The sequence below is a fragment of the Anomalospiza imberbis genome, chromosome 10 (genome assembly GCF_031753505.1).
Source record: "Anomalospiza imberbis isolate Cuckoo-Finch-1a 21T00152 chromosome 10, ASM3175350v1, whole genome shotgun sequence".
NCBI lineage: Eukaryota > Metazoa > Chordata > Aves > Passeriformes > Viduidae > Anomalospiza > Anomalospiza imberbis.
In genome coordinates, this window is record NC_089690.1 from 2592218 (window position 1) to 2610763 (window position 18546).

Here is an 18546-nt window from a genome sequence, read left to right on the forward strand (position 1 = left end):
TTGACTCCATGTCATGAAAAATAGATTATTAGCTCGGCCTTAAAGCAGCTTGAAATAAATGGATTAATCTTGTCACTTCTTCCTCCCTTCTCATTGTAATTTTTTTTATGTGTGTGAATATCTTGTATTTATTTTAAATAATTTGATATGATGTGCAGTCAGCTGCTCTTTCTTGATTTTCAAACTTTCTTTTAATTTCTGAGGTGCATCCCTGGCTTTCCTCTCTCTAATTGTCACTGGGAAACGCCTGTGCTGTCTGGAACTCCTGGGGAGGTCACCTTGTCATAGAAAAATGTGCTTTAGTTGATGCCTTAGTAGTTTAGCTTTTCTATTTTCCATATATTTGTAATCCTGCAGTTCTTTAATGAGTAACTCTGAACTCCTTCTGATGCCTTGTGCAGGCTGAGCTAGAGCAGAGGCTGGGCAGAGTTCCAGAATAAAGCAGGGATTCAATAAAAGGATCTCCTCCATGGATCCACCTTGGGCAGCACCAGAGCCCAGCCAGGGCTGCACCCAAGATGAACCCAAATGGTCCCAAAATGCACGAGCGCTCCCGGGGGCTCTCACTGTGATCAGCTCTGCTCCATTGGCACACTGGAGTTCATTGTCCCATTCCAGCTTTAGCCCATGCAGTCCCATCCTGCTTGTTTTTCTCTCTCCAGCCCACGTTGTTTGTGCTCCTGGGCCTGAGGTTTGGATCATTTGTCCTTGGTGCCCAGCTGGAGAAGGAATTGTTTTGTCTCCCTGCTCTGTGCAGAGAGCTCACCATCCCATAATATGAAGCTCAGAACTGTACACTAAAGCAGCACAGAATGTGAAAAATAGAAAAGCTGAAACCTGAGGCATCACATACCCAGCGTCAGCTGCTGCTTCCCCATTTGGGGCAGACACAACAATTCCTCTCCAGGCCTGGCAGTCAGGGACACCTCACTGCCTCAGGCCAGAGAGATGGAAACAAAAGTGAGCTGGGGGAGCAAACTGGGGGTCAATGACTTCATCACCTGAAGCTGGAATTGGAGGATTAACCCCCAATATGCAAATGGACCAAACTCACAAAAGTGTGGAACCTCTGGTCCATTTTGGGTGTAGCCCCTGGGGGCTTGGTCTGCCCTGAATGTACCCAAAGGCCCTTCACAGAATGAATGGTTTGGAAGAGACCTTCAAGATCGAGCCCAGCCCAGCCCCTCACCTAAACCCTGACATTCAGTGCCACATGCAGGCTTTGTTAAACACCTCCAGGGATGGTGACTCCACCACCTCCCTGGGCAACCATTCCAGAACTTTATCACTCTATTCCACTATTTAATCACTCTTCAATAAATAGAACTGCTTTTTATTTCCTTAATTTTGTCTGCCCTCTGCTTTTAGGTAGCCCGAATTCCCACAATGAACCATTGGAGGCTTCATCTGTCGTGGGGGGACTGCAAACTTGATTTTCCCTGCAGGATGATCTCCAAAGGGTAGATTCAGCCCTTTTTAGGGACCTGAAAAAAGAGGGAAAATGCAATATTTTAATGCATGCTCCCCTCTGGTTACAAAGGTGGTGCCTGGGAACACCTTGTGAGCTTTAATGTGGCTCAGAGAGCTCCCAGCAGTTCCTGGCGTGATAAATGGGAAGAACACATCAAAGCAGGCAGGTGGGAATGTTTTATTCCTACAAGTTTTCCCTGGCTGGGCAGTCCAACATCCCAAATGCCAGATGGGTGGAAAATCCCAGTCAGTCACAGAGGCTGTGCCCTAGCAGATTTGTAAATCTGTTTTACATTTGGACATTTCCATTAGCATTTTCCTCACATCATTGTCAGGCAGTACCCATCTGGAACTAATTTGAAAATCAGAGGTTAATGGTCACAAAAGATGACTTGGACCAATTAACTGGAATATTTATAAGTTCTGTCTCTGTGTGAGCTTCGATTATAAATATTATTTTCACTTTTCTGGCATTGACAATAATAGCAATGTTTTAGCTATTAAATTATTAGCATAATTTGCATTACAGACACACACAATCAAAATTTTGGGGAGATTGCTGTTTGTCAAAGGATGCCTATTCTCTAAAGCAGATTCTTTTCAACTTGTAAGGAAAAACACAGATTATTCGAGGCACATCAAAGCTGTTGTAATCTCTGTGTATGGGGATTTACTCTCCTTTAAAGTTCCTGCACTGGAACTCCCTGACTTAGTTGGGATCTCTGACTATTTGGATGTTTATAATAACAAAACCATGAATCACTTGCTCTTTTTTCAAGTTTCATTTGCAAGATCTGAAGCAGCAAATTAATTGGATGTAGGGATTGGTTTAAAAGTCAAAGTCACAGTGACAACTGGGAATTTGTAAAACTTTCCCAAATGCTTTCTTGCTGAAAGCTGGGAAGTTTTTTCTCTGTCATGAGAAAGAAAGGAATTGAGAAGGATGGAAGAGGAAATCCTCTCTCCTGTCTCCAACACCTGCTCTGCTTGACCCAAATTTGCTTTTCTGCTGCCACGGCTGGAACCACACGTGTGGAATTTTGTGGTTTTCCCTGTTCAGGCTGTGTAGGGAAGGAGGGGTTGGTTCATCACTGAGCCTCTTAGGATGTTGTTCTCCAGGAGACAGGAATTTGACTGGACTCTCTCACATTTTGTAGCTGCTAAAATGTAGAAAACAAAACATCTCAGCTCTGGGCTGGTTTCTGTGATTAATAAAAAGTAAGATTTCAGGGTGTTTACTGGAGCAGTAAATTAAAGAAATTTCAATAAATTGGTTATTATGACACTTTGAGGGAAACTATTAAGCCCAGGAGAAATCTTTCAAGTGGGTGTTGATAATTTCACTTCACCTGGTTGGTAAAACAGTGCAGAAGTCTTTTTATATTCCTACTACAAACAGAACATTTAATTGTATTCAAGGAGGAAGATATTCTATGGATGTGTTGCTTTTCATTTTCTTAGAGTGCAAACAAGATGCATCCTACTGGAAGAAAGGGAATCTTCATTTTTAAACCAAATCTTTGGGATGTGAAGAGGCCCTTCAGTGCTTTGGGAAGGGCAGGAGGTGTATTTTATTCCAAATTATCCCAGTTTAAAGTCCTTCTGCTGCCTTTTCTTTGCACTGATGACTGCCAAGATGCATGAATGCAATTATCCCAGATTCATGGGATAATTTAGGTTGGAAAAGACCCTTAAGATGGAGTCCAACCAAAACCCAACCTTGCCAAGTGCAGCACTAAAGCACGTCCCCTGGTGCCACATCTAAGTGAGGCCATTAATAATTAAATATTCTTATAACTTCTGATAAAGAGTTGCAAAAGTTTTACATTTCTAACCAAATAAGGAACATCTTGGATTTTTTTTTTTTTTTTGGCAGTATCAGTGTTTAGAAGGGATTTTTGGGTCTCAGTTTAATGTTATGATGCATTATCAAAATTGACTTTTATGAGTTATTAAAACGTTGAAATCCACAGAGCAGGCAGCAGAGAAAGGTTCACCGGTAACAAGGAGAAGCTGAATATTTTGTGTGAGACACAAGCACCAGGATGGATGTTTACACTCCTTGTCATGTAAATCTGGGTCAACACCGGAAAATTTCCATTGACTGTGTGGGAGATCAAGAATGAAGAATTACAAATCTCTTTATTTAATTTCTAGATATTCTGAGATATTTTAAATGTCTGTATGGTGGTGATTTTTTTTTTTTTTTTTTGGTGTGCGTGTGTGTTGGTTTGTTGTATTGGTTTGGTTTTGTTTTGTTTTGTATTTAATTTAATTTTATTTTTATTTTGGCTTTTCCAGCCTCATAAGCTAATCATTGTATGTGGCTCTGATTCTTTGGCTTGGTTTCGATCCCTTGAGGGTGATTATTGTTAACAGTCACATCTTTTGAAATACTCATTTTTGTTGACAAAATCTTAGTACAGCATCATGTTTGTGTATAGGTGCAGCTTCATAGACTTGACTTGAAGGTGTTGTGACAATGCCAGTAGAAAAATCATTGTTTACAAGGAGGGAATGGGAATATTTTGGAAGTTCAAAGCACATCTTTTGTCCCTGAGTGTCACCTCCTCTCTCCATCTGTGCCACGCTGGTGACAAAAACAAGGAAGGCACCTCCTGATCCTTTTGTTGCTGTAATTGTGCCTGGTGGCAGGTGACACCTTTGGCTGTTCCTTGTCTTTGGGTGGTGGCTTGCACTTCTAGCAGGGAGGAAACAAAATCAGATCAGAATTCCTTGATTTTCTCTGTGCTGCCATTTCTCTTTAGGGGAGAGAATATTGGTGTAATTGCTAAAATATTTGGCTTTAAAGAGGTGTGGTTTATTCAGGATCCTTCATTATGATTTTGCCACTTGTCCATGAATTGACATTTAATTCTTTAGGAAAATCAATGTAACACCCACCAAGACTTTTGCTTTTCCTCATATTTACACACTTTTTTACCTAAATGCAGTGAGACTGGTTTTAACTCCCAACTTCCTTAGTTGTTACTTGCAAAAATTTTTGAATTATCAAATTGAGAGGAATCACTTTTACCAAACACCTTAAAGGTCTTCGGTGACTTGATAAAAAAGTTGACGCAGTGGTGGAAAGTCTTGCTAATCTTTTTTAACAGATTTCCAGAGTGGAAAAAAAAAAAAAGTGTGTCAACATTTAAAATCTTGAGACTCCAAAACCCTGATTTTAAGACTGGCTGAGTTTGAGTTGGTAAATCCACTGTGATGTACCAAACCCTATAGTTACAGAAAAAAGCCTAAAAACTAAAACCAACCAAACCCAGAACTCCAAAAATGCAACTTAAGAACTCAGACAGAATGTTCCTGGTCACAAACCTGTTACTGTACCCTGCTGATATACTGAAGAGATGAGGCGGGGGAAAAAAGCATCAGAGATCAGGTGATCATAAATTGTCAGGGTTGGAGAAGACCTTTAGGATCCAGTCCAGTTCCCACCATGTCCATAAATTGTCAGGGTTGGAGAAGATCTTTAGGATCAAGTCCCACACCCACCATGTCCAGCACTAAACCCTCCTCAAATGCCATTTTAACCCTTTTTAATGCCCTGTTAGGGAAACTTTGTATCACCAGAAACCGTGGATGCGGATATTCCTTATTTTAGCGTTTCCGATGCTTTTTTCCCTTAATCTAAAATAGAGATGCAGAGCTGGGGGGAGGGAGGAGTTGTGCCATGGCATTTGCTCCCCACTCCTCCTCTTCCTTGCTCCTGCTGGAGCAGCAGCTGGAGAGAGCAGCAGGGAAGGAGGGGGTGGGTGCTGCAGGGAGCAGAAGGAGCTCTGAGCTGAGTGAGCATCCAGCAGCTTGGGCTGGAGTAGCAGAGCTATTTTTATCTCAGAGAAATACATTTATTTCATCAAAAAAAGGAAAAAAAAATGCCCTTTTAAATTTTTTTTTAGCTGCCTGTCCCAGGTAGGATTTCAGCCAAGCTCTATGGGTTGGAGGTATTTAGCCTTTGGAAATGGCAGCTGGAACGCAGTGACCTCGAGGAACCTTCTCTTCTCTCTTCCCGTAAAAAGCATTTGCAACAAATCCAAAAAAGCCACCTCAGCAATTTCCTCTCTTTATCTAAATGTTTCCATCAGCCCCAGTAGTAGTGATTTTTTTATATTTTTTTTTTTAATTCCATGCAGCTGCTGTGATATTACAAGGAAATATCAGTGGAACAAGCCATTAGCATTTGTATAAGAGTGGCCATTGACTTCAGCAAGAGTTCTAAAGCAGGCTCCTGGTGCTTTATGAGGTAATCGTGAGGCTGTTTGAGGACATAAACGTGCACAGAAATGCAGAGAATATTTGGGTTTATGGTTGTGGAAGCAGGTAAGCATTGAGGAATTCTTTTCCTCAGAAGCAGCAAAATCAGAGGTCTTGGAGGATGACACCATTCTGGGTGTTTTGAGACAATGAGGAGGGGTTAAATGCAAAAGTGATCTGCCTTTGCGAAGGTTTTTGCCTGAGTGATCACTTTGTGCAGGGAGTTGTCCCCCGTGGATATCATTTATCTTTCTGGTGGAACTTGCAGACACATTTTGGAAGCCTGTTCCTCTTTGATCACGGAGTTTCACAAACAGAAGTCGTGCTCGTGAAGCTGTTCGGTTCTCGATGGGGTTTGTCACAGCCTGGTGTCGCCAGCAGTGCCACTGCCAGCTGTCACCCTCACCTTCTGGTGGGCAGCAAACCCCAGCCTGCTGGGGGAGGGGGGTGGATTCATTCTTCTCCTGGGAGAAATGCTCCAGCAGATGGGAAGGATGAATGGGATTAGTCACTGTGAACAAAGAGCGCTGATGAGTCGAGTGTGTTTATTTGCACGGGCGTGGATGTAACGCCACCGGTTGTGGTTGTAGAATTCCGAGTGTTGTCAGCTCAGGAAGAACAAACTGAGGCTGTAATTTTGCTGGAGAGATCAGTGAAAAGAAACATTGATTAAAATAATACTGTGGGGATCCTGGTGTTCCTGCTGCAGGTCAGAGAGAGATGGAGCCCTCGGAGTCAGGATCAGAGAATCCCACTGTGGTTTGGGTGGGTAGAGAGCTTAAAAATCACCCATTCCATGGGCAGGGACACCTCCCACCATCCCAGGCTGCTCCAAGCCCTTCCAACCTGGCCTTGGACACTTCCAGGGATCCAGGGACAGCCACAGCTGCTCCGGGCATTCTATTCCTGGGCCAACCCACCCTCCCAGGGAACAATTCCTTCCCAGTCTCCCATCCCAGCCTGTCAGTTTGAAGCCATTCCCCCTTGTCTTGTCACTGCATGTCCTTGTCATGATCTTCCATCATCCCTTAACAAGGATGTTAAACAGTGCCAGGCTGCACCAGAGAGAGATTTCCTCTTCCTAAATGACAGTCAGCCTTGCTGTGTGACACATGTGACAGCCCAACCCGTGTCCCCAGCACCCTCCCTTTGTGCCCTGGGACTCTTCTCCACTCTAACAACTCTCTTCTGTGGTGTTTCAGGAGCATTGCAGAGCTGTTTTAAGCACAGGATTTGTTTGCTTGCTATTGATTTTTGTTGCTGTTTTTAAGCTTTGGGAACTGGCTTGATACCTGTGGTTTGCGTTTTGTTGGGGTTTTTTTTTGAATGCCTGTGAAGCTGGAGGGTGTTTTCCCAAGCCTATTGAAATTTATTTAAAAATAGGAAAAAATGGATCTGGAATAGGACTTAGGCCTCCAGTGTGTTCTGTCTCAAAGGTGTAAAAACCTTTTGTAGTTTTTTGTAACAATGGATAAAAAGTGATTCTCATTTTGAGGCACCAGCCCGGGTTTTCCAGGGCAGCTGTGGCTGCCCCTGGATCCCTGGAAGTGCCCAAGGCCAGGTTGGACATTGGGGCTTGGAGCAGCTGGAACAGTGGAAGGTGTCCCTGCCCAGTTAAAAAAAACAACCTTTAATGCCCCTTCCAACCCAAATCATTGTGGAATTCTGTGCATCTTCTGAATATAAATTGGGACAAATATGCTCTGTGGGAAGTTTGGGCTAAATTCCTGATAAATATATTATTTCAAAATCATCATGTTCTGATTTTTTTGCCTTTTTTTTTTTTTTTTTTTTTTTTTTTTTTTTTAATCCCAGAAAGAAAATTCCTCATGTCATCAGTCACCAGGCCCTTGCCCACTTTGTCCCTTGGTAACCTGCACCCCTTTGTGCGCCATCAGGCTGTTTGGCTTTTAATTAGGCAGCTCCAATAGTGAAGCTAGTGAGCACGACAGAGGGTTGGGTGCAGCTTGTGCAGTGCCAATCAATGCACAGACTGACATATTATGGCATTTCTTTCAAGGCTGGAGACAGATGATCTGAGAAGTCGGTTGCAGAATGATTTTTCCCTCCTCCTACCTTGTACAGCTAAAGCCCAGAAATTTCTAAATTAGGCTGTGGCTGTTTAATGTGAAGTGCCAGTGAGTTTTCTCCCTGGTTGTTCCATATTCTTTAACATAGCAGTTATTTTCATATCCCAGAATATTCATATCCCAGGTTATTCCATATTTTTTAACCTAGCCATTATTTTTGTGGAATCCCAGACTATCCTAGGCTGGAAGGGACCCACAGGGATCATCCAGCCCAGCCCCTGGCCCTGCACAGACCCCCCAACAATGCCACCCTGGGCATCCCTGGGAGTGTTGTCCAAACTCTCCTGGAGCTCTGGCAGCCTCAGGGCTGGGACCATTCCCTGGGGAGCTTTTCCCTCCCCTGGCAGTCAGTTTTAGAAGACAATATTTGTAATACTTAGCTCAAATGGGTTTTGGTTGTTCCTCATGAGTTGCCTTTGTTTGCACAGCCCTGAGGGGAGGGCACTGTGTGGTAATAGTAAAGTTGTAATCCCCTGTGTCACTCCAGCTTTGTTAAACCAGTGTATTTATACTCATCATCCATCCCCACGTGATTTATGTGTCACCCAGGGAATGTCATGGTTCTGCCCTGATTAGATCATGAATTCCACCAGGCTGGCACTGATCTTGCACAGGATGCTCAGAAAACACACCAGAGCCTTATCAAGGAAATAAGAAATATGACTTCTCCTTGTCTCCAGCACAGGGGCTGCTGGAATTTAAAGCTCCATGGGCCACAGAGCTGTAGCTGCACGAGTGTGACCCACACACAGCAGAAATCATCCAGATCCTGGGGAAAAGCCCATGTGCAGCACTGGAATCTCAGAGTGAGGATGGTCTCCGGGGGGAGTTTGCTGTCTTTCACTGCAGCACCGTTCCTGTGGCCCTGCAAAGGCACTTAGGATTAATCTGCTGGTAATGCTTCTGAAACAAGGGGATTATTGCACCAGCTGAAAGAATTAGAGTGAAAGGCTCTTTTCTGTTGGAGGCCCGAGTTAAACAAAAGGGAAAGGAAATCCTGGAATATTAGTGATATATGTTCTATTTAACTGTGTTTTAAATGAGCTGCACTCTTCAGTCACTTCAGGACTTGTTCAGAATATCTTTATATATATAGTACCACCTTTGGAATAAGCACAGGATTTCCTCTCATAATATTAAATGTAAACATGCTGTTTGGCTCAGCTGGAACATTTGCTTAGTTCATACAGTCTCAAAATGTGATTTAGAATATTGATGTCAATAACCTTTCTGATCTATAAAGTTTTTTTCATTTGTTTTTGTTAAGAGGCTTAACTACTGGCGAGTTTAAGGTATGAACTTTTGGCCTGAAAGAACATAGAAACCCTCTCTTGCTAAAGGATGATTTTAAAGGACAAAAGGGATTTAAAAAGTTGGTTTTCTCCAGAATTATGGTAGCCCATTGTCTGAAATAATTTCCCATGAGCTTGCTTAGAAAGGAAAAGAAACTTTAACTTCATTGCACCAAATGATAAATGCACAATTCCCTCTGACATCTCCATGGAACTGCAGAGCAGGAAAAGGTGGGGTGCTGAAATTTGGGGTTGGTGGGCAGCAGGTCCTGAAGCTCCTCCACATCTCATGACTTGCCCAAGACCTTCTCCCAGCCACGAGCAGGGGCTTTCAGATCCAAGCAGGAAATGACAGCACACTCTAAATCTGAGCCAGACTTGCTGGATCCCAGGCTAAGCTGGAGATCCCTGAGATTTCCCTGGCTCCACAGGCAGTCCTGGCCTAGACGTGCTCACACAGACACGGCACAAAATTCCAGGAGGGATGGAGGGGAATGTGGGCTTTGAGGAGGGAAGGAGGCTTTGCACCACCTGACCTTTGGCTGTATCTGGCTCCAGGCAGGTGCTGGATTCCACCAGCTGGGGCTGGCAGCACAAACTCATTTGTTGTGTGATTTTGGACTCATGATTGACTCATTTGTGATTCTGGGCACCATGGGGGCTCTCCTGCCTGGAGCACAGATGAAGTTCAAGGTGGGCATTCAGCTGCAGAGGAAGGATTTCACGTTTTCAAATCCAATGAGTTGTACCCCCTCACCTGGCTTATTGCACACATCACAGATGCTGAGGCTTCTGTTATTCCCACTGCAGGATAAAGGTGTTTTCCATGTACACTTTATCCTCTGTGGTGCTCCCTGAGAGGCTCTCAGCTGAGAGGAATTGATGCCAAAGCTTGTACTTCTCCTAGAAGTCATGGAGGCCTTTTGCTCCAGGCCAGAGATCAGAGAAAACCAGCAGTGAATCAAAGCTGACAGGTGAGAAGAAATAATCTCCCATTCTCCACATCTGTAAGAATTCTCTGTAGAAGTGAATTCACTGAATGCCAGCAGCCAGACTTTGTTTCTTCAAAAGCCTTGTTCAGAGCCTGCACAATGCTGTTCAAAATCTTCTTCTTCCCACTTACCCGTCAGCTATGTTAATTTATTGTTATTTACCATAATGTAATTCTAACTCCAATTAACTTATAATTAATAAGCACTTGACATTTTCAGACTACTTCAGAATTAATCCTCTCAACGCGCCTCTAAGTAGTTGTTGTTGGTAAAGATGAGAGAACCAATTTTCAGATTATTCCTCTTTATTGAAATGAAATCTATCACAAGGGGTAGAAGAAAATGCAGTGAGTGAAATCCGACCTCAGAAGGTGGAGCAGTGGGAATCAAAGTGTTTTGGTGTGGGAGCCCAGGACATCCCTCTGGCTGCCCTGGCTGTCTCGAGACCCTGGCAGGGGTCTTGGAGACCCTGGCAGGAAGATAAAAACACCTGTAGCTTCAACTTTAGCCTGTGGAAACTGTCAACTTTGTGTGAAGATTTACAGGTCACAAGAGTTTGAGTTAATGTAACACAGGGTGAAAAAGTAGAATTTTGGGTTTTTTTTGGAATGGGGTTCAGGAGGCAAGATGGAGGGATTTGGGTGTGTCTTGTCCTTCTTCTTGTCTTCCATCTTTCACTGTGATGGTGACGCTTTTTATTGGTTTAGAGTAGAGACACACTGTCTAACACGGGAGATAGATAAGTATTGGGAATTCATTGTAAATAAAGTACATGTAGTTTTTGGTATAAAATGTAAACACTGCCCTAGAGGGCACACAGAATTCCATGGCCTCCTTGCTAGACAGAGCTCAGCAGGGCAGAGAAAGAATGTTATACATAAGGGAAAATAAACAACCTTGAGAAGCAAAACTGATGCACCTGGACTACTTCTGTGGCTGCAGGGCTGGGAGGAAAAGACTTTTTATGATCTCGGGATCATCTTGACCACAGAACCCCGAGACAGTTTGGGGGTGTGGATGAATGTGGAGCAGGGTGAGTTTGGGATGGGAGGTGGCAGTGGGAATTCCATGGGGATGGGAGGTGGCAGTGGGAATTCCATGGGGCTGCTTGTGGTGTGCAGGACTCATGGTTTGGGGTCTCCAAACCCTGGGCTGCCCCTCTGGCTGGGAGAGGGCACAATTGGCACTTTCTCCTGGGCTTGGCTGGAGAGATTTCAGTGGGACCTTTCTCCCTGTGAGAGCCTAAGTACTGAGGGCCCTGGCTCTGCTGGGAAACAGCACAGAAAGCTGCTGTGTGCATCCCCAGGCACCCCACAGTGGCAGGCACATTCTTCTCTCTCTCAGGATTTTTTCATAGAGGACCACAGAGGAAAGAAAGAGAAAACAATTTATATTTCTGCTCCTTGTTTTTCCCATGTGGAATGTGCCTGGAGAATTGTTTACCTGGGGTGATTGCTTGGTTGGATTCTGGTGAGGATTGTTTGAGCTGGTGGCCAATCCAATCCACCTGTGGCTGCACTCAGAGAGGGTCGGGAGTTGTGAGTGAGTTAGATATGGGAGTTAGAACAAGTAGGTTTGTAGTTTTAGTATCTCCTGTAAATAGTATATTAATGTGTTATAGCATAGTTATAATAAAGAAATCATTCAGCCTCCTGAGCTGGAGTCACACATCAGCATTTCTTCCCACCAAGTCCACCTACATTTACGATACCCCACACAATCCCAGAGCATCCCCAGGGTCATTCTGTGCTGTTGCAATGCCAGGGCTGCTGCCACAGGGGCCCCGTGGCTGGCATCACCCGTGCCCTGTGCTGAGGCTGCCCTGCACACCCTGGCCTAACCCAGATTTTCAGTGCTGGCGTCCCAGCTGTGTCACTCTGTGTTGCTTTGGGTTGAAGGAATACTTGATAGGTTTTGCAGGCAATATTCTAAGATTTTTTTTTGTTGTAGGTGTGGTTTGGTTTTTTCTTTTTGGTTGGTTTTTGGTTGGTTTTTTGTGCCTTTTTTAGCTTTTTTTTGTTGTTTTTTTTCTTACAGTTTTTTTTTTCTCACTTTTTTTTTTTCCTCAGTTTTTTTCTCCTCCATTTTTTCCCCTTTCCCCCCCCTTTTATTTCTCCAATTTTTCCCCCTTTTCTTTCTCCCATTTTCCCTTTTTTTTCCTCCCAATTTTTTGGTTATGTTCAGGGCTTTTTTTTTTTTTTTTTTTTTGTTATATTTAGTATTTTTTTCTTTGGGGTATTTTTTGGGTTTTTTTTTTTAGGTTTTTTTTGTTTGGTTTTTTTTTTTTGTTGTTGTTGTTTTCTTCAGTTTTTTTTCATTATTTGTTTTATTATTACTGTTTTTCATTATTTGTTTTATTATTACTGTTTTTGGGGAAATTATTACTATTTCCTTCTGTCTTTGCCCCCGGGTGACCATGCTCCCACAGGAAATGTGTGCCCAGGTGTTTGCTCCTTGCCTTTGGCCACCAGTGCTGCCACCATTCACTGTGCTGCTGAGAAAAAAACCTCCCTCGATCCCAAACAACAGATAAATTATCTATATCCTTATTCCATTTCCTTCCCTAGACTCCTCAGTGATGTTTTTTTCTGCTTACCTTGATGTTTTGCTTTTGATTTGAGTTTTATTTTCTTTTTGTCAGGGCTGGATTAAATTTGTGAGAAGGTATTTTTTGTTTGGACTCCGATGTTTATTAGTTTTTATTTATATTACAAGTCTCACAAGCTGTGAGTTCTACAGTATTTTACTCTGACAAACAAAAAATGTAGCCGTGTCTCTCTCTACACAAGGCCTTTAAGGATAAACTGTCCAATTAGAAATGACACCTAAATTATTTTTAGTTTTAACTTAATAACTAACCACTTGTGGCTCGTAATGTGGACTTTTTTTTATCTAATTATGTAATATTACCTAAACCTATGAAGAAGAAGGATTAGCTTCTGCCCTAAAACTTCTATCTTGTTTTATATATATTAGTATATTCTGAAACCTTAAATCTAAGTTTCCCACACTGTGATATCACATACTTCTAATCAACTCCACCCCCACAATCCCAGTTCCATCATTCCATTTTGGAAGCTTCTCAACAGCCTCAGGTCAATGCAGTGTTCTCCTGGGGGTCAGTGCCTGGCAGCACAGAAAGCCTGGAATTCTCAGCATCCAGGGCTCCAGCAGGTCAGAGGCTGAGGTGATAGAACCCCCTGGAGTGGAATTCCCTCCCTGTCCCAGCCCAAGGACAGATTTCCTCGGGGTCTGGAGCACTCGCAGCTCCTGCAGGACAGGCTGCAGCTCAGTTCCTTTCCCACCTTGCTGGAATCCTCCCTGATGCTCTCCTCCTGCCCTTTGTTATTCCCCAGAATTCCTTGATCAGGCCCAAACACGGTGTTGGGGAGATGTGGATATTCTCAGTTCAGTCAGAGAGAAAAGGAGAGAGACTTCTGCCAGGCTAAGCCTGGGAAGAAGTCCGAGAGGAATGTTAACAATCTGTTATCTTGCTTTCCGTTCACATTGTTTATAGATGTGTTCTACCACACTGACCTAAGTCCAGTGCAGCAATCAGGTGAAATGTTTTTACTTTAAGACCAATGGAATTAGTGTTCACAATGTTCTTTGTAGAAGAGTGTTTATTCAAAAGCACGTCGCTCGTTTGCCTTCTGAAATTGTGCGAGTCATTTCGCCCATCCCTGGCTCAACAGTGTCATTGAGATGTGAGAGCTGGGGGCAGGTACTGTCAAGAACTGGATTTTACTTTTTTTTAGTGTATATTTGAGATACATCCATCACTTTTGGGCTTTGCTGTCTCCTGTTTCTAATTCCTGGTGTCTTTTGGGTCCCTCCAGGACAGAAAGGGTGCCCAGCTCTCCTGTCAGGGTGAGTGGCACTCCCCAAGTCCTCTGCTGCTCCTTCCATCCCTACATTCCCTTCTTTCCCACCATGAAACATTCTGGAAATACATATTTTTCTCATGTCTGTGAAGGAAAAACCAAACCACACAAATCATTGCATATTTTAACTGAAGTGGGTAATTTTCCAATTTTTTTGGTCAGCCTGCAATTGACAAATCAGTTTTTCACAGAGTCTTAACTTGAGAGACCAATTCATCACTTGGACATAATAGGAGGAAAAAAATCCCTCTAATAAATCAATTTTAACGGGTCAAAACTGTAATCCTTTCAGTTTTTCATTCCCTGGAGATACCCAGTGCAGCTGCTATTTAAAAAACAAACAAGCAGCTCGCTATTGACTTCAGTCAGGACTAGATAAGACACAATCTATGCATGAGCAAGAAAAATCTTGCAGGAGATGAAGAATATAAGGGAAGTAGATTATCAGCCATGCAGAGTTATTTCTCCCTTTAAATAAAAAGAGATTAGCATGCCAGCTTCCAAATCAATAACTTGAGTTTAACTTTCTCCCAAAGTTCACTCAGAAAACCTTTCAAAGATTTTTTGCTGTCGTGCCAAGATAAAATGTGAAAGCACCAGCATTTGGTTTCTAGAAAACTAGTGCTTTTATCTTTATATTGTAGGACTTAAAGTGCTTGTATCCTTCAGAATAACCGATACTTAATTTATGAGTTTTACCTGAAATCCATGGATTTCATGAGGGGTTGGTTTGATGTAATTCTTTCACATGAAGAACCTGAATTATCTGTGGCATATTAAATCAATTCCAAAAATCACCCTCTTCTCAATTAATATTCAATTAAATTGTTCTAAGCTTTAATAACAAATCCACTGCATTTGGAATGCACATGTTTATAGCAGCACCTAAAGCTGATTTTAAAGCCTGGTCAGTTATTGCTTCAGGCACTTTGGATGAGGAGAGCTTCAACTAAAAAAATTAAAAGAATCCCAAACTCCGTTAACAAAAGGAAGTTAAAAAAAACTTCTTACTGGAGCCCTAAAATAGGAGTTCTTTTATTGTGACTGAGTCTCTCATTGCTGATTTTTCTTCTTATTACCTTAAGTGACTTAAAAACAACAGCAAGAACAACGTCAGCAAAAAAAAAAAAAAAGAAAGAAAGGAAAAAAAAAAAAAGCTCACAAAAAGACCCAAAGAAAAAACCAAAAGGAAAGTTTAATCTTTATTTTCAGACTTTACTTCCTAGGTAGGGCTAAATCTGCACTTTTTAAACTCCAGGTGAGTAATGAGCTGAAGGTCTAAGTGGAAGCTGCTAGAAAAGAAAATAAATTAAAAAAGCTCAAGTTTTTTAATTGTTGAATCTTCTCTTTTTTTTTTTTTTCCTTTGGTTCACTAAATCACTTTTTATGGCTGGTAAAGATGCAGAAATTTACATCCTGTCCCAAAAATAAACAAGCAGGGGTAAATGCAGGAGTGAAATTTCCTTTGGTCCTTTTCCTTCTCTTCATAGTCAGTTGATCTGATGAAATCATTTGAAATACTGATTTGTAGGAGCCTTCAGCCTATCCTAGGGAAAGCAAATTAATAGTGGCATGGCAAGAAGTGAAATAATGGGGATGGCATCGACTTCTTGAGTAATGTAATCCTTGCATTGCTCTATTTTGGTCACAAAGAAACTGTTTCAAAAGAGGAGAGTCTGCAAAATCCCACCTTCAGAGCCCTTGGGGTGGGACACAGAAATAATTCCATGGAAGGGGCTCAATCCCGGGGATCCCTGGGGAATGGGGGAGGAATTAGCTCAGATTTCTGAGTGCTGCTCCTGAATTTCCTGAGAAGGTCACATTGGGAATTTCCATAAAAATTTCAAGCCTATCTGTAACTTTTCCATGTTTAATTCATTTTTGGTCTCTTGCATTTCTTTTCTTTATGCCGGGTCCTAAACCTTTCAACTGATATTATAAAATCTGGGCTGAAACGAGTGTTCTGAGGTGGGAGCCAATGGGAGCTTGTGGCTGAGATTTGGAAAGATCAGCATTTAATAGTTGTGCCTATTATCAGCTTTGATGTGGGCACCGGAAAAATAAAGCTGTCTTTCTCAGTGGACATTAAGTTCAGCTTAATGCAACACAGCAGGAGTCTTAAAATTGCAATGTTTGGCATAAGAGGTAAGGGAAAAACTTTTAAAAAAAATTTCTGAGCTCATTCACATGCCCTGTAAAACGCTGGAGAATTCCAGGGGATTTACAGCTGCCAATTTCTGCTCACCTGAAGCCAGCGGGATGTGTCCAGTGCACTAGAATGAGCCTGTATTTTCTAGATATTAGATGTGTAAAATAAGCCAATGACTCAAAAAAAAAAAAAAATACTAATAATGCTTACCCAGCTGTACTTGCTTGCTTTCCTACTTCCCATATGATGTGTTCCCAAAATTTCTCTTTTACCAGCCTGGAGAGGCTTTAAAATATGCAGATATCCGTGGTTTTTCCTGCAGATTTGGACGTGCCTGTAGGTGCTTAGTCACAAGCAAGTCCAAGACTAATTGTCTTTTCTAAAAATAAGGGAATCTACACCAGAAGGGGAGGCTCAAAGGACTTGTTAAAACACTTGCAAGCTGAAGCAGAAGTTTCCCTAAAAGGAGCCCTATTCAGCACTTATTTGATGGGTGCCTGGGTAAACAGAATATTTGTGCTACCCGGGCGTTCTGAATCTGGGTTATTTTTGCTTTTGCTCATTTCAGACAGATCTGCAGAGCTGCACTTCACCACTTCGAGGCTTTTCATGCTGTGCGGTCCTTGCCAGGGACGTGCTCAGTGACAGCTCTGGTGACAGGGTGACAGCAAAGCTGAGCAGCAGTTTTATTGTCTGTAGGCTCAGGTGCTGCTCAAACGCAGATTTCAAATGGTGGCAGCCCCACATCGAGCTCTTTGCTGATAATAAAGTCATGGTACTTTCCAGAACAACATGGGAGGGGAGCTTCCATTTCATAATGAGCTTGGAGTGTCCATGAAAGCATCAAACAAAATTAGGGACAGCAGGCTCTTAGGAAGAAGGGGAGAAATGTACTCAGCTTAAATTGGGAAAAAACAGCAGAAGCGCTTGGCAAAATGTAGGAAAAGGTTTTGTGAGTGGTGAGAGGGATGTAGAAACCTCAGTCTTGTCCCTGCAGAAAGAAGAGAGGAAAAGCAACATCCCTTGATTTACTGGGGCTGTTGGGGCCACAAAAAAAAATCACCAAAAAGAAAAGATCCACAAGGACTCTTCCTTGTGCCTTGTGGCCACAAGGAAGCCCACAAGGACTGTGGGCTGTGGAGTATAAGGAAAAGATCTGGGAGGTTGTTCAGGAAATTCTTTGTTCATAAAATCATGGAATGGTTTGGTTTGGTTTGGAGGGGACATCCAAGACGATGTCTTTGCACTCTCTGCCTTCCTCTAGACCTGGTTTCTCCAGTCCCATCCAGCCTGGCCTCGAACACTTCCAGTGAGTTTTTCTCAAACTATTTCTTATCCTTTTAAATGTGGCATTGTGGATTTTACCGTGACTGTGTTGAAATTGCACCTGCAGGGAGTTAAGGTATAAAGACCCCACATCAGCAGTGGGTTTTTCGTGACTTCCAGCTGATTTTCATGGCCAGATGGAAAAAAAGGAACCCATTTTTGTGTCTCTTCTGCAAGCTCCTGCTGCTCCACTCTGTGGAACATGGGAATGTTCAGGTTGCTCTGGAGCTGGGCTGGAATTTGCAGCTGCACAGGAGGTGATGAACTGAATAATCCTTGGAGCTAAATACGCTGAGCAAGTTCAATTGCAAAGATTGAGGGAATCCCAAAGAATTCCCTTGTCCCTGGAAGAACCTATTGGTTCCTTATATCATGGAGAAGGGGTTGGCAATTAAAACTGCAATATAGCCATGAAGGAAATAATTAAAAATACTATTTGTTTATGCTAATCCATTGAACAGGAGGATGGGTGTAAGTTCTACTCAGCGAATAATTACTTTGTGTTGTGCAAAAATGGGCACAATTATCTAATGAGTGGAAATACAAGCTCAGATGACTTGCTAGGGCATGTTTTGTGGTATTTCAGTGCTGCCGAGTGTTTGGGATTTGAGAAGTCATTTGATTAATGTACAGGGAGGTGATACTGACATATGGATTCATGACAACTGACAGTAAATAATGCAAACTAAAGCTTGAAATGGCAAATAATTCCATTTTTGCTGTAATGCAATTAAGCAGCCTTTAGTGCCAGGCTTAACTCCTCCCCTTTAATCCTCACAGAAGCTGTAAAAGAGTTTTGCTAAAACCAGAGCCTTTGCTCTGCACATTTCTTGTCGGAGTTTTGCAGGGAAGGCAGTAAATCTTGCTGTGAGCTAAAGGAGACAAAGAGGCTTTGGTTGGTGCAATTAAAGATCAGCTTTGTCATAATCATAAACCAGGATTTCAGGGTCCTGGCCATAGGCTGCTCTGTCTTCATTAATAAATTATGGTCCTGACTGCCATGTTTAATTATTTGCAAGGATCTTTTATTTTTCCTCTCCCCACTCTGGTACTGGTGGGGGGGAAAGAAAACAA

General features: G+C 42.5%; 1 long non-coding RNA gene across 10 annotated transcripts in view; it reads left to right on the top strand.

Annotated features, from left to right (window-relative positions):
• Positions 1-18546, top strand: part of LOC137479714 (uncharacterized) — a 263044-nt gene that overhangs the window by 24469 nt on the left and 220029 nt on the right. For 5 of the 10 annotated variants that reach the window (XR_011002460.1, XR_011002455.1, XR_011002456.1 and 2 more), the window contains exon 2: positions 9932-10095. The exons of 4 other annotated variants lie outside the window; for them this stretch is intronic. This is a non-coding gene — a long non-coding RNA (uncharacterized lncRNA). Of the gene's footprint in view, positions 1-5618; positions 5729-9931; positions 10096-18546 lie in introns of all 10 variants that reach the window. One more of the 10 variants, XR_011002462.1, reaches the window with a different exon arrangement.